Source organism: Hypanus sabinus, chromosome 8, assembly GCF_030144855.1.
Source record: "Hypanus sabinus isolate sHypSab1 chromosome 8, sHypSab1.hap1, whole genome shotgun sequence".
Classification (NCBI taxonomy): Eukaryota; Metazoa; Chordata; class Chondrichthyes; order Myliobatiformes; family Dasyatidae; genus Hypanus; species Hypanus sabinus.
In genome coordinates this window covers 92,848,271-92,862,769 of record NC_082713.1, presented here as the reverse complement: position 1 = coordinate 92,862,769, position 14,499 = coordinate 92,848,271, and the positions used below count along the sequence as shown (strand labels likewise).

At 37.2% G+C, this 14,499-nt stretch overlaps 1 protein-coding gene across 1 annotated transcript in view; it reads left to right on the top strand.

Annotated features, from left to right (window-relative positions):
• LOC132398291 (non-histone chromosomal protein HMG-14A-like) overlaps positions 1–5,657 on the top strand; it is a 44,874-nt gene extending 39,217 nt beyond the window's left edge. Inside the window, exon 10 of the mRNA XM_059977493.1 lies at positions 4,175–5,657. The gene's annotated coding sequence lies outside the window, so the exon portion shown is untranslated. The remainder of the gene's footprint in view (positions 1–4,174) is intronic.
• The last annotated feature ends 8,842 nt before the right edge of the window (positions 5,658–14,499 follow it).

Below are 14,499 nucleotides of genomic sequence, written 5' to 3'. Positions count from 1 at the left end.
ATGACTTGACGCTGAATCGCGATGCCAGCATAGCACTTGAAACACCTGGTAATGCCACCTTTTCACTTTAGTGTTCTCGCACGAGTGTAAAAACTTTGAACTAAACACCAAGTATAAACCGGTCAATGAGGCACGATCCCAGTAAGATTAACTGTTCACTGTTCACTCTTCCACATTAACGTATGGTGGTATGGTGAAATCTGTTGATAAAACAATACAAAATATATACAGTATTTGTTTCCTTCTTGGCATCACATTTACATCATAAATACTTGCAAAACTAAAACTACAATAAACTATATTACATTAAAGTACAACATACAGTCAGAATCTACCTACGCCATCAACTGCTTTAAATACGCTTCAACACAAACTATCAGCAACTCTTTAAATAACAAAGAACATAAACTTCATCAACCATCATTACTTTTAACAGAATCAGCGATAACATTTTTACTTCAACATATTGATTATCTTATGAACTTACGGCTTTGCTTCTATGATGTTTCTAATGCGTAGAAAGAAAACTTTTCTCGCGCTGATCCTGCACACACAAGCCCTCTCCTTCCTGCTTCTCCAAACTGGTATTTGCCCACAGGACACAGCAAAACCAGGTGTAATGTCATCACATGCCGCGATATATCACAGACAATGAAATTACTTTCAACAACCTTAACTTTAACTAGAAAATGATTACAAATGAATTGCTAAAGCGAAAATATAATAAACTAAATGAATGCCTTAAGGGCAACACAGTAGGATTGTCATATAGTGTCTGTGTAGATTTAATAATCGTGTCTTGGAAACCATATCTATGTAAAACTCTGTAAAGAAAATTCCAGTTAACCGAATCAAATGCTTTTTCAGCATCCAGGCTTATCACTATTGCTTTGATTTTATTTTTTTGTATATGATCCATAATGTGAAGTGTCCTTCGTAGATTATCTTGTGTCTGGTGTTGTCATATAAACCTGTCTGATCGTTACGTATCAATATGGGTAGAAACTCCTCTAATGGTTTGGCCATGATGGAGGTAAATAATCTATAGTCTACATTAAGAACGGATATTGGTCTAAATGATCCGCATTCCATTTTATCCTTGTCTTCTTTTGGTATAGCTGAGATTATTGCTTCCTTCCAATTGGGTGGCATTTGTGCCTTTTTTTAGAGCCTAGTTCAGTGTGGGCAGTAAAACAGGAATTAACTCATTTTTAAATTCTCTGCCATATACCCATCTGATCCTGGTGACTTGCTTAATCTAAGCCACTAATTGCAGTTTTTAATTCATCTTCAGTTATGTCAGCAGTCATCGTTCCTTGCTTAAAGTGGGTAACTCTAGAGAATTCAAGAAGGTGTCTATTCGGATTATGTTTCCCCCTGGAACTTTGGAATATAGAGTTATGTAAAACACTTCAAAAGCTTCTTGAATTTCACTTAGCTAATATTTTATCATTTTCATTCTTGGGTCCCGAATTCTATGAATTGTATTTTCTGCTATCTTTTTTTCAGTTTCCACACCAGAATTTTCATAGATTTTGATCCACTTTCATAATGTCTCTGTTTCAGAAACATTAAATTCTTCCTGATTTCTTGTATAGCCAAACTATTAATTTCATTCCTAATTTTTAAAATTTCCCTTAATGTATCCTGTGCCAAATTCAATTTGTGGTTTTTCTCTAGTTCCTTCAGCCTGTTTTGGAATTCTTCTAATGTTTTATTCCTTACTTTTTTTCTTATATGAAGATATCGCTATAATTTTCCCTCTTAAGACCGTCTTCAGAGTATCCCATAAAATGGGAGGTGAAACCTCTGCATTATCATTAAATTCTAAGTGGAGACCAATTTCTTTTTTAATTTGTTCCTTAAAGTATGGATCATTGAGTAGATTTGAATTTAGTTTCCAAATAGTATTCTCTGGTTGTAGGTCAAAATCAACAGGTAAGTATATAGGTGCATGGTCATTTACAACTATTGTCCCAATTCCACAGGTGTTTATTTAGTCTTTGTCTTTTCCAAATGTTATGAAATAGTCTACTCTTGTATATACAGAATGGGGAGCAGAATAATGAGTGTTGGGGAAAAGGTCCCTCCATATATCAATTAAACCAACATCCGCAATAAGTGTATTAACTTTCTTATGTAAAGATTTTGTTTCATAGGTTTTTCTATTGGAAGAGTAAGTTTAGTTGTAATTGTAAATTTAAGTCTTTCCCCCCCCCCCCCCCCACCACATATCAGGAGACCTTCTGTTTCCATTACCATAATATCAGTAATTTTCTGAAAGAAACCAATATCACTTCCGGGGGGTGCATATATATTCAATAGAGTAACTGAATTTCCATCTATACCTGAATATATCTGCTCTCTTTATCTCCCATTTCAAATACTTTTTCAAAATTTAGCTTACTTGAGATAAGAATAGCAACTCCTCTCCTATGTCCTGATTTATATGAGGAGAAAAACTAATTAGTGAAGCCCATTCTCTTTAGTTTTTTATGCTCATTATCACTGAAATGAGTTTCCTGTAAATATACTACACGGGCTTGTTTTTTTCATTTTGGATAAAATTCTCTTGCGTTTGATTGGATTTAATAGCTCATTGACATTAAAAGAAAAGAATTTACCTTGTCCTTAGCCATCTGCATTTATCTGTCAATGCATCATTGAAATTAGAATAAAACTTAATTGATCTTCTCCCTGAACAAATAAGAACCCGGAAATGCAAATAATAACAAAAATGTCAATGAACATGTGATTCCAAGGCTGAGGTCTCTAGTAGATGACCCTATTGAGCTAGAGGAAATATCTAGCTGTGAGGGATAACCACTCCCACTTGTGAGTTGAGGGCCCCCATTGCAGTATTGATAAAAGTCAGTGAACAAATCCATTACATAGAAAAGATTTCCCTGTGTACTATATATACATATACACAAACATATACATATATATTACATACATACACATATATGCACAAACATATAATTCTCATTTTGGTGGGGAAAAGGAGTAAGTAAGCGAATAAAGAATAACAACTAAGTAATATCAAATCCACAGTATTTCTCGAGATAGGTATATCACCGTGTACTTTTGCTTCTGTTTAGCTTCTCAACATTTTTAAAGTTAGCCAAATCTTATGGCTCTTCTAAAGAAAGGTTAGCCTGTTTTTGGGAAACTCCCAGTCTCTTCCTGATATATTTCTCTCGGCCTCCTCCCGTCTCCTGCCTTCTCGATTCTCGCACTATTTCCCAAGCGGAGCGGGATAATTCCTCTGCCAGGCTTTCCCTCGGTTTGGTCACGCTGACGGGCAACCCTCTGGCCTTCATGTCTGTAGTCGCCTCTTCAACTGTCTGGTAGAACCGCGTCCCATCGTCATAAAACACTCGAAGGTTAGCAGTGTAAGGAGTTTGAAATCTAATCTTTTTTTGCTTTAGTACTCGCTTTACTTCAGAGTATTCTTTGCATTTCTGCAGGACCACGGGGGTAATCTTGGTTGAAATAATTTATTGTCTAAAAACTCTTCTTACCCCAGCCCCTTCGTAAAAACTCTGCCTTGGTGCTGTACTGAAAGAATTTAAGTATTATTAAGCCTGGCTTATCTTGAGTAGACTTCGGGACTTACACGCGATAATCATTCGTTCGATTTTCAGCTCCATAGCCGAGGGATGATCCAGCGCGTCCCGCAGTAACTTTCCAACAAACTTTGTCATAGATGAGCCCTCCGCTCCTTCGGGAACGTTGTAGATTCTGATATTTTTCCACCGTGATCTTCCCTTCAGGTCAAGCAGTTTACCTTCTTGGTGATTTAATATTTTTATTGTCTTGCTCAGTCTCCATTTCACATTTTGAACACGATCTTCCACCTTCTCAATTTGAGTCTCTGCCACCACTATCTTTTGACTGATGCCGGTGAGCTCTATCATGGAGCTGCTGCTTTATTTCTTTCTGAAACTCCCTTATCTCTTTCAGAATTTCGATCATATTTGCCTCTTGGCCTGAACGAGGCCCAGCATCCCCCTCGCTAGCACACAGTCGGGTAGGAGAGCCACTCGCTGCACTCCTCTCGGCCGCAGGCTCTGCAGTGTCGCTTTTTTTATTTCCATTCTTTTTCCCCATACTTGCCTCTCTTTTCAGTTCAAATATTTTTTGAAAAATACTATATTTGATGGGTTAACAGGGCTTATACACGTTTTTCTGGAGGATCCAGTGACAAGCTGCCATTCTCGACGATGACGTCACCGGAAAACCAAAGACTACAGTCCCGAGGTAATGCGAGAAAGATCGCTTTTTAAACCAGTGATGTCCAAGCTTTATGAAAGAAACTTTCAACCAGCTCTGCTATTTCCAGCACATTTAAGGATTGTTCTGCCTGACAAATCATGTAAATGGTTTAAATCCATGGAAGAAGCTCAACAATTCCCTTAGTATCAACATTCAATCCCAGCTGTCTAATAAATTTGCTGTTTCTTTCGCTGCGTGTAGCACACCGCTACAGTGTCTGTATTCATTTGGTTTATAAGTTAATAATCAGTTCATAGATCTAGACTTTTGAAGTTTGAAGATTTTTGCTATTGGTTTGATAACACTTGTATTCTGTTTCGGAGTATGGATTTATTATGCTTCTATGTTTAAGTTCCTTTTTTTTTCTTTTGTTATTTTATTATTTTCAATTGATCGTTTTTGAAAATAATTAAGAATTTGATTTGGTAATTATCATGGTCCCTTCTGGTACCTGGCTATTTTCCTCAGGAATTGGGCCTCAATCACCTCGTTTAGTTCCCAATCATTCCCACATTCCACTAGCTACAAACACCTGCTTTCCATCAGCAAATGCGGTATAAAAATCCTGTGAGCACAAGAAGGAGCTGCCAGTTCTTTGGTAGACTCGTGGACGAGCATCCTCGTTCCATGGTTCTTAGGACTATTAGTTCTAAGTCTGGCATCATTCCTGAATTCTCTACTAAAACCAAGACTTCAGGTGAAGACTCCCTTGGCACCAATTCTGCACCCGTGTTCCGCACTTGGGTTCGTTTCACCGCCACGTCCTTGTAACAGTGATTGACTTTTTCCCTGAAATATTAAGATTGTATTCTGTTTCATTTTTCAAGAACTCACCTTTCAAAGTGTTTTACAAATGGCTGATCTTTTTTTAACACTTGTTTGGTGTTGTTTATAGCATTCCCTTCTCAATGTTTTGACTATGGATGGAAGTTTGCATTTTTCTCAATTTTTTTCATGTCTGTTTTCATTTAGTTTACAAATTAATAACCAGTTTATAGATTTGGACTGTTAAAGATTGAAGTTTTTTGCCCTTGGTTTGATAATACTAGTATTTTATTTTGGACAATAAACGTGTGTCATGTTTCTATGTTAAAGTTCGTTTTTTTTTCTGTATTAACCTACTTTATTATTTTCAATTGTTCGTTTTTGAAAATAATCAAGAATCTGATCTGGTGATTGATTGTTTTTTTTCCCTGAAATATTAATAAGATTGTATTGTGGCGACCCACTTTCTGTGCAAGCGAACTGGATCACAAATAGCCAGCGCGCGGAGGGAGACGTTGATAATGCACCTCTGACGTCATTTCCGTCCGGAGAGGGTGGGCACTAGGGATTAAATGCCAGCGCCGTGAAGTTTGAATAAACTAGTCTTGAAATGACTTACTGACTGCGTGTCGTTATTTCAGCGCTGTGTGTAGCACATCGCTACAGTATTCTGTTTCACTTTTCAAGATCTTGCTTTGCAGAATGTTTTGCAAATAATGGCATTCCTCTTACAATGTTTTAACGATGGGTGGTATTTTGATTCTTTTTTTTTTGGAGATTTGCCTTCAAGAGAGAGGGGGTAAGGGAGTTTCTAGTTAGCTTTCAGGCTGTCTATCGGCCAGTTTTGGGGCTTTTGTGGGTGAGGTGGGGCTATTCTTAGTTTTTTTTCATTTGGGCTGAACTGAAACTGCAAATATGTCTGAATTGTCTTAACTTCTGGTTCCCCTTTAAACCTTTTTCCTTCTTCCTGATTCATGAGTTTCCTATGCAGGAAGGTTAACCCTTTACATACCATATGGTTTATTCAAATAAACTGGATAATAACTCTGTCTCATGGAATATGAATGGTTTGATTTATCTGATTAAACAAAAGATCTTTAAAGTTTTTCATAGATTAAATGCTCAGATTATCTTTTCCCAGGAAACTCATGTGAGAAAAGAGGATAATCAGAATTTTTTTAGGTTTTGGAAAGGTCAAAAATTCCCTCTAATTCATAGGCTAAGGTGAAAGGTGAATCTATTTTTATAGACTCCATGATTTCATTTGTTCACTATGAAACAATCTCAGTCCCGAATGGTAGATTTCTATTAATTACTGGTTTACTTTATAACCAAAAAGTTGTTATAGTTAATTTCTATGCACCAAATGATGCCTATCCTGAATTCTTTAAACATCTATTTGCATCTCTTCCTAATTTAAATGAATATATGTTGATAATGGGTGGAGATATTAACTGTTGCCTGAATCCCTCGATGGACAGGTCTGCGTCCAATAGGTACCTCCAAACAAATCCGCTATTCTCATGAATTCCTTTTTAGTTGACTCCAGAATTTTAGAAATTTGGAGGTTTTTACATCCTAACAATAAAGAATTTTCATTCTTTTTTATGTAATTCATAATTACTCTAGAATTGATTACTTTTTTATCGACTCTCAATAAGCTCCGTCTATTACTGCTTGTGAGTACAATGCAATAGCCGTTTCTGATCATGCGCTCTTGAAACTATCAATCAAATTAACTGATGTAACTTTTAGCACTAGACAATGGTGGTCCAATTCTACACTACTTCAGGACTTAAACTTTGTTAACTTTATTAAAGAACAGATTGCCTTTTTCTTTTCAACTAACTTTACGGAAGAAATTTCCAGTGGAATATTCTGGGATACTTTTAAAATATACATCTGTGGCCAAATTATATTCTGCTGGATTGAAAAAAACAAATTAATAATGAACTACGTACATTGGTTGGTAAGATTAAAGAAATTAATAAAAATATTCTGCTGCTCCTAATCTAGAGCTTTATAAAAAGAGAGTTGAACTTTAGATGCAACACAATTTGTTATTAACATCCCCGATTGAAAATCAATTACTTAAAACTAAGAGTAAATTTTATATACATGGTGATAAATTGGGTAAATTATTCACCAATTGAAAGTTGCTTCGGCTATACATCAGATTATTAAAGTTTGTAAATGGGATGTTTGACGGTTGACCATGACAAAATTAATAAATCTTTTCAAGAATTCTATACCTCTTTATACCAATCAGAATTTCCTGATGGTTCTACTATAATGCATGAATTTTTAAGGAAATTGAATATTCCAAAATTACCACAATGAATGTTTAGCATTAGATGCACCCATCATGGAAGAAGAAATAAAGAAAGCAAATTGCTTTGATGAATTCTGGTAGAGCACCTGGTTTGGGTGGGTATACAGTAGAATTAAAAAAAATCTTTTTCAAATCTACTTTCTCTTTGGTTATGTTGAATCTTAAAGGATGCCTTATTTGTAGGTAAATTACCACAATCCTTTTATGAAGCATCTATTTCTTTAATTCCTAAAAAAGATAAAGACCCCACTGAATGTGGGTCATATAGACCTATATCCTTGTTGAATGTGGACTCCAAAATCTTTTCCAAAATGTTGGCGATTAGATTGGAAATTGTAGTGCCACAAATTGTCTCTGATGACCAGACAGGGTTTATTAAAAATCTTTACTCATATTTTATTGTTAGGAGGTTAATGAATATTGTATATACTTCTTCATCTAAAACTCCAGAATGTGTTATTTCGCTTGACACCAAGAAGGCATTTGATGAATGGGAATATTTATTTAACACGCTTGAGAAATTTAATTTTAGCCCAAAGCTTATATCATGGATTAAATTGATATACACCTTTGGCATCTGGATTATTACTAATAATCAGAGACCCCCTTTTTTGAGGCTTTTTCGAGGTACTAGACAGGGCTGTCCTTTGAGTCCCTTACTACTTGATATTGCCTTGGACCCCTTGGCAATAGCTGTTTGCAATTCACCCAATATATTTGGCATTATTCTTTGGAATGGGATGCATAAGATATCACTATATGCAGATGACTTATTACTATATTACTTATGACTCTAACCCAGAGAAATCCATCCCTGCAATAATATCACTACTTGCTCAGTTTATTAGTTTTTCTAGTTATAAATTGAATCTTAATAAGAGTGAGCTTTTTCCATTAAATATGCAAATTTCGATCTATAGACAATCACCATTCAGACTGGTTACTAATTATTTATTTGGGTGTTAAAATTACTAAGAAGCATAAGTTAAGAAGCATAAGCATAAATTTAACTGTTTACCCTTAATTGATCATGTTAAACAATTGCTTACTAAATTGTCCCCATTGTCCTTATCGTTGATTGGTAGAATTAATACAGTTAAGATGATTATTTTACCTAAATTTCTGTATCTATTTCAGGCAGTACCAAATTTCATTTCTAAATCATTTTTTGATATTTATGATTCTAAAATTTCTTCGTATATATGGCAGAATAAAAATACTAGGTTAAGTAAGAAATATTTACAGAAATTAAAAAGGAGTGGTTTGGCAATGGTGAATTTAAGATTCTATTATTGGGCAATTAATATTCGATATTTAGCATTCTGGACACAAGACTTGGATGAAATTCAAGGGTCCAAGGGTTCTCATTGGCTTCTGTTTTAGAGGCCTCACTTCCCTTTGCACTTACTAAACTGAATAAACTAATGACTAATCCAATAACTAAACATACAATATGAATATCGTTTCAATTCTGTAAATTTTTTGGATTGAATAAATTTATCCTATCAAGTTCTATTATATCTATTTTTTCCTTCCATGTATCCAGAATTGATCAAGCTTTTCTTTTATGGAAAATGAAGTCAATAACATGTTTTCATGACTTATTCATGGATAACTGTCTTATGTCTTTTGAACAGTTGTCTAATAAATATAATTTGCCTACATCACATTTTTTTCAGATACTTACAGATTAGAAATTTTCCAAATATTATTTTACCTATTTTTCTGATATTACATCAAACTGAAATTACAGAAAATATTTTAGATTTAAACCCCATTAGAAGAGTTTAATAGCAATTATTTATGATCTGATTACGAAAATACATCTAGTTACATCTGATAAAATTAAGAATGAATGGGAAAGTGAACTTAAGGTACTTTTACCTATAGAGAAATGGGAGAAAATTCTCCAACTAGTTAACACTTCTTCAAAGTGTGCTAGACATGCTTTGATACAATTTAAGGTGGTTCATAGGGCCCATATGTTCAAGGATAAGTTAGCTCATTTTGTATTGCCATATAAATCCTGTCTGTGACAGATGCAAGTCTGAGGTAGCTTCATTGACACATATGTTCTGGTCTTGTCCTCTTTTGGAAAAATATCAGAAAGATATTTTTGATATTATTTCAGCAGTTTTGCATATTGATTTACAACCTCATCCTATTACTGCAATTTTTGGATTACCAGTGATGGACTCTAGTCAATTATCCCCTTCAGCTTGCCATTTGATTGCATTTGTTACATTAATAGCCAGAAGATCCATTTTATTTAAATGGAAAGATTTTAATTCCCCCTACTGCTTTTCAATGGTTTTCCCAAACTTTAACATGTTTAAACTTGAAAAAATTTAGGAGTGGTGCTATCGACCCTTTGGTTAAATTTGAAGAAACTTGGAGACCATTTATACAGCATTTTTATATGATGTAAGCTGACCTTTTCCAAATCCTTCTGAATAACTTTTTTTTTGTGTATAGAAGAGCAGAGTTAATAACAAATAATGATTTTAACCGATGAAACATGGCAACTCAGCTTCTGATTTGTTTTGATTTTACTTTGCTTTTTTTTTAGTTTAAGGGGATTTTTTCTCCTGTAAAAAATTTTCTCTTTTGAATCTTTTTCATGTTTAGTTACTAAGGGATTGGGAGGCTTAGATTACACATGTTACTTAGAGTCTGTTTCTGTATATATTAACCGTTATTTATGTAATCCTGATCTCTTTTTATCATTATCATTGTTTTGTTTATCTACTTGAAACAATAAAAAAAGATTGATAAAGGTTTGTAAACAATACAGAGATAGGAGAAGAGGCAGGCAGTTTTGAGGAAGCAGGGAGTCTGCAGGAGGACGAGCAGATTAGAAGAATGGCCAAAGAAGTGGCTGATAGAATACAGTGTAGGTAAGTGTATGGTTGTGCACTTTGGTTAAAGGAATAAAGGGATAGACCATTTTCTAAATGGGGAGAGAAAATTAAGAAATCAGAGGTGCTAAGGGTCTTGGGAGTCTTAATGCAGGATTCCCTAAAGGTTAACTTACAGGTTAATTCAGTAGTAAGGCCATAAGATAGTTGAGCAGCATTAGGTCATTTGACCCATTGAGTCTGCTCTGCCATTTTCTCATGGCTGACCTACTTACTCCTCAACCCTATTCTCCTGCTTACTCCTACTGTTATGCCCTGACTAATCAAGAATCTATCAACCTCTGCCTTAAATACACCAATGGCCTGCCTCCACAGCCATCTATGACAACAAATTCCACAAATTAACCTTACTCTGGCTGAAGAAATCCCTCTTATCTCCATTCTAAAATTACACCCCTCTATTCTGATGCCATGCACTCTAGTCCTAGACTCCACCACCATAGGAAACATTCTCTTCACATCCACTCTATCTAGGCCTTTCAACATCAGATAGGTTTCAATGAAATCCCTCCTCATTTTTCTAATTTCTAGCAAGCAAAGGCTCAGAACTATCAATTGCTCTTCATTCAATAAGCCTTTAATTCCCAGAATCATTCTTGTGAACTTCTCCTGAACCATCTCCAATGTCAGCACATCCTTTCTTAACTAATGTCCCAAAACTGCTCACAATACTGCAAGTAAGGCCTCTCAAGTGCTGTATAAAGTCTCAACATTACATCCTTGCTTTTATATTCTAGTAAGGAAGGCAAATACTATGTTTGCATTCATCCAGAGAGGAGTAGAATATAAAAACAAGGATGTTATACTGAGGCTTTATAAGGTACATAATCACTTGGAGTATTCTGAGCAGTATTGGGCCCCTTATCTAAGAAAGCATGCTGGCATCCTAGATTCCTCTAGGATCAGAGGAATGATCCTAGAAATGAAAGGGTTAATGTGTAGGAGTATTTGATGACCTTTGGTCTACATTTGCTGAGGTTTAGAAGAATTGGGGTGGTGGGGTGTGAGGTGGAGAATTTCATTGGAACCTGTCAAATATTCAATGACCTTGATAGAGTGGACTTGGAGAGTATATTTCCAAATGTGGGAGAGCCTTGGATCAAAGGCCAAGCCTCAGAACACAATTTCCCTTTAGCACAGGGATGAGGAGAAATATGTTTAAACTTCAGCTGGCAGATCAGTGGAATTGCCAGCAGAGGCAAAGATTGGATATATTTAAAGTGGAGGTTGATAGGTTCTTGAAATGTAAGGGCATCAAAGATTATGGGACAAGACAGGAGAATGGCCGACAGGAGGTAGTGAGTGGGAATAAAAGGGGCCATTTCTGGTTGTCTGCCAGTGACTAGCGGTGATCCTTAGGGATCAGTATGGGGACTGCTACTTTTCACATTATTTATCAATGATTTGGTTAATGGAATTGATGGCTTAGTGGCAAAGTTTGTAGATGATACAAATATAGGTGGAGGAGTAGGTAATGATGAGGAAGCAAAACAATTGCAGAAGAACTTGGACAAATTGGAAAAATGGGCATAAAAGTGGCACATGGAATATAGTGTTGGGAAATGTATGATAAGTATTTTGGTAAAAGGACTAAAAGTGTGGACTATTATGTAGAGAAGGTTCAAATATCAGAGGTGCAGATGGACTTGGGAGTCCTCGTGCAAGACTCCCAGAAGGTTAATTCGCAGGTTGAGTCTATGGTAAAGAAGGCAAATGTTAGCATTTATTTCAAGGGGAATAGAATATAAAAGCAAGGAAATAATGCTGAGCCTTTATAAAACACTAGTTAGGTGACACTTGAGCATTGTCAACAGCTTTGAGCCCCATATCTCAGAAAGGACGTTTTTGTCATTGGAGAGAGTCCAGTGGAGGTTCACAAAGATGATTCCAGGAATGAAGGAGTCCTTAGCAGCTTTGGACCTGTACTCACTGGAACTTAGAAGAATGCAGGGGGATCTCATTGAAGTCTCCTGAATGTTGAAAGGACTAGATATTGTGGATGTGGAGAGGATGTTTCCTATGGTGGGGGTATCCAGAACTAGAGGGCAAAAGCCTCAAAATTGAGGGGTGTCTTTTTAGAACAGAGGGAAAGAGGGATGTTTTTTAGCCAGAAATTAGTAAATCTGTGGAATGCTCTGCCACAGATTACGGTGGAGGCCAAGCTCATGCATATATTTAAGTCAGAAGTTGATCGTTTCCAGATTGGACAGGGCATATGGTGAGAGGGCAGGTGTATGGAGTTGAGTAGAATCCAGGATCAGTCATGATGGAATGGTGGACAAGACTCATAGAACATAGAACAGTACTGCACAATACAGTCCCTTTGGCCCACAATGTTGTGCCGACCCTTAAACCCTGCCTCCCATATAACCCCTCACCTTAAATTCCACCATATACCTGTTTAGTAGTGTCTTAAATTTCACTAGTGTATCTGCCTCCACCACAGACTCAGGCAGTGCATTCCATACACCAACCACTCTCTGAGTAAAAAACCTTACTGTAATATCCCCCTTGAACTTCCCACCCCTTATCTTAAAGCTATGTCTTAAAGTATTGAGCAGTGGTGCCCTGGGGAAGAGGCACTGGGTGTCCACTCTATCTATTCCACTTAATATCTTGTTTACATCTATCATAACTCCTCTCATCCTCCTCCTCTCCAAAGACTAAAGTCCTAACTCCTTTAATCTTTGATCAGAATGCATACTCTCTAAACCAGGCAGCATCCTGGTAAATCTCCTCTGTACCCTTTCCAGTGCTTCCACAGTGCTTCCTTTCTTTAGCGAGGCAACCAGAACTGGACACAGTACTCCAAATGTGGCCTAACCAGAGTTTTATAGAGTTGCATCATTACCCCACGACTCTTCAACTCTATCCCTCGACTTATGAGAGCGAACCTTCCATAAGCTTTCTTAACTACCCTATCTACCTGTGAGGCAACTTTCAGGGATCTATGGACTTGTACCCCCAGATCCCTCTGCTCCACCACACTACCAAGGATCCTGCCATTTACTTCATACTCTGCCTTGGAGTTTGTCCTTCCAAAGTGTACCACTTCACACTTCTCTGGGTTGAACTCCATCTGCCACTTTTCAGCCCAATTCTGCATCCTATCAATGTCTCTCTGCAATCCTTAACAATCCTCAACACTATCCACAACATCACCAATTTTTGTGTCATCTGCAAACTTGCCAACCCACCCTTCTACCCCTACCCACATCCAAGTCGTTAATAAAAATCACAAAAAGTAGAGGTCCCAGAACCGATCCTTGTGGGACACCACTAGTCACCAACCTCCAATCCAAATGTACTCCCTCCACCACGATCCTCTGCTTTCTTCAGGCAAGCCAATTCTGAATACACCTGGCCAAACTTCCCTGGATCCCATGCCTTCTGACATTCTGAATAAGCCTACCATGTGCAACCTTGCCTTACTAAAATCCATGTAAATCACATCCAGTGCACTACCCTCATCTATATGCCTGGTCACCTCCTCAAAGAACTCTATCAGGCTTGTTAGACACGATCTGCCCTTCACAAAGCCATGCTGACTGTCCCTGATCAGACTATGATTCTCTAAATGCCCATAGATCCTATCTCTAAGAATCTTTTCCAACAGCTTTCCCACCACAGATATAAGGCTTACTGGTCTATAATTACCTGGACTATCCTTACTACCTTTTTTGAACAAGGGGACAACATTCGCTTCCCTCAAATCCTCCGGTACCATTCCCATGGACAACGAGCACATAAAGATCCTAGCCAGAGGGTCAGCAATCACTTCCCTCACCTTGTGGAGCAGCCTGGGGAATATTCCGTCAGGCCCTGGGGACTTAGCCGTCCTAATGTATTTTAACAACTCCAACACCACCTCTCCCTTAATATCAACATGCTCCAGAACATTAACCTCAGTCATATTGTCCTCACCATCATCAAGTTCCCTCTCATTGGTGAATACCGAAGAGAAGAATTCATTGAGGACCTTGCTCACTTCCACAGCCTCCAGGCACATCTTCCCACCTTCATCTTTAAAGGGGTTTTCCTTTACCCTACTCGCCAAGACCTTCTCATGCCCCCTTCTTGCTCTCCTCAGCCCCTCCTTGTCCTTTCTTGCTACCCTATATTCCTCAATGGATTCATCTGATCCTTGCTTCCTAAACCTCACATATGCTGCCTTCTTCCATCTGACTAGATTCTCCACCTCACTTT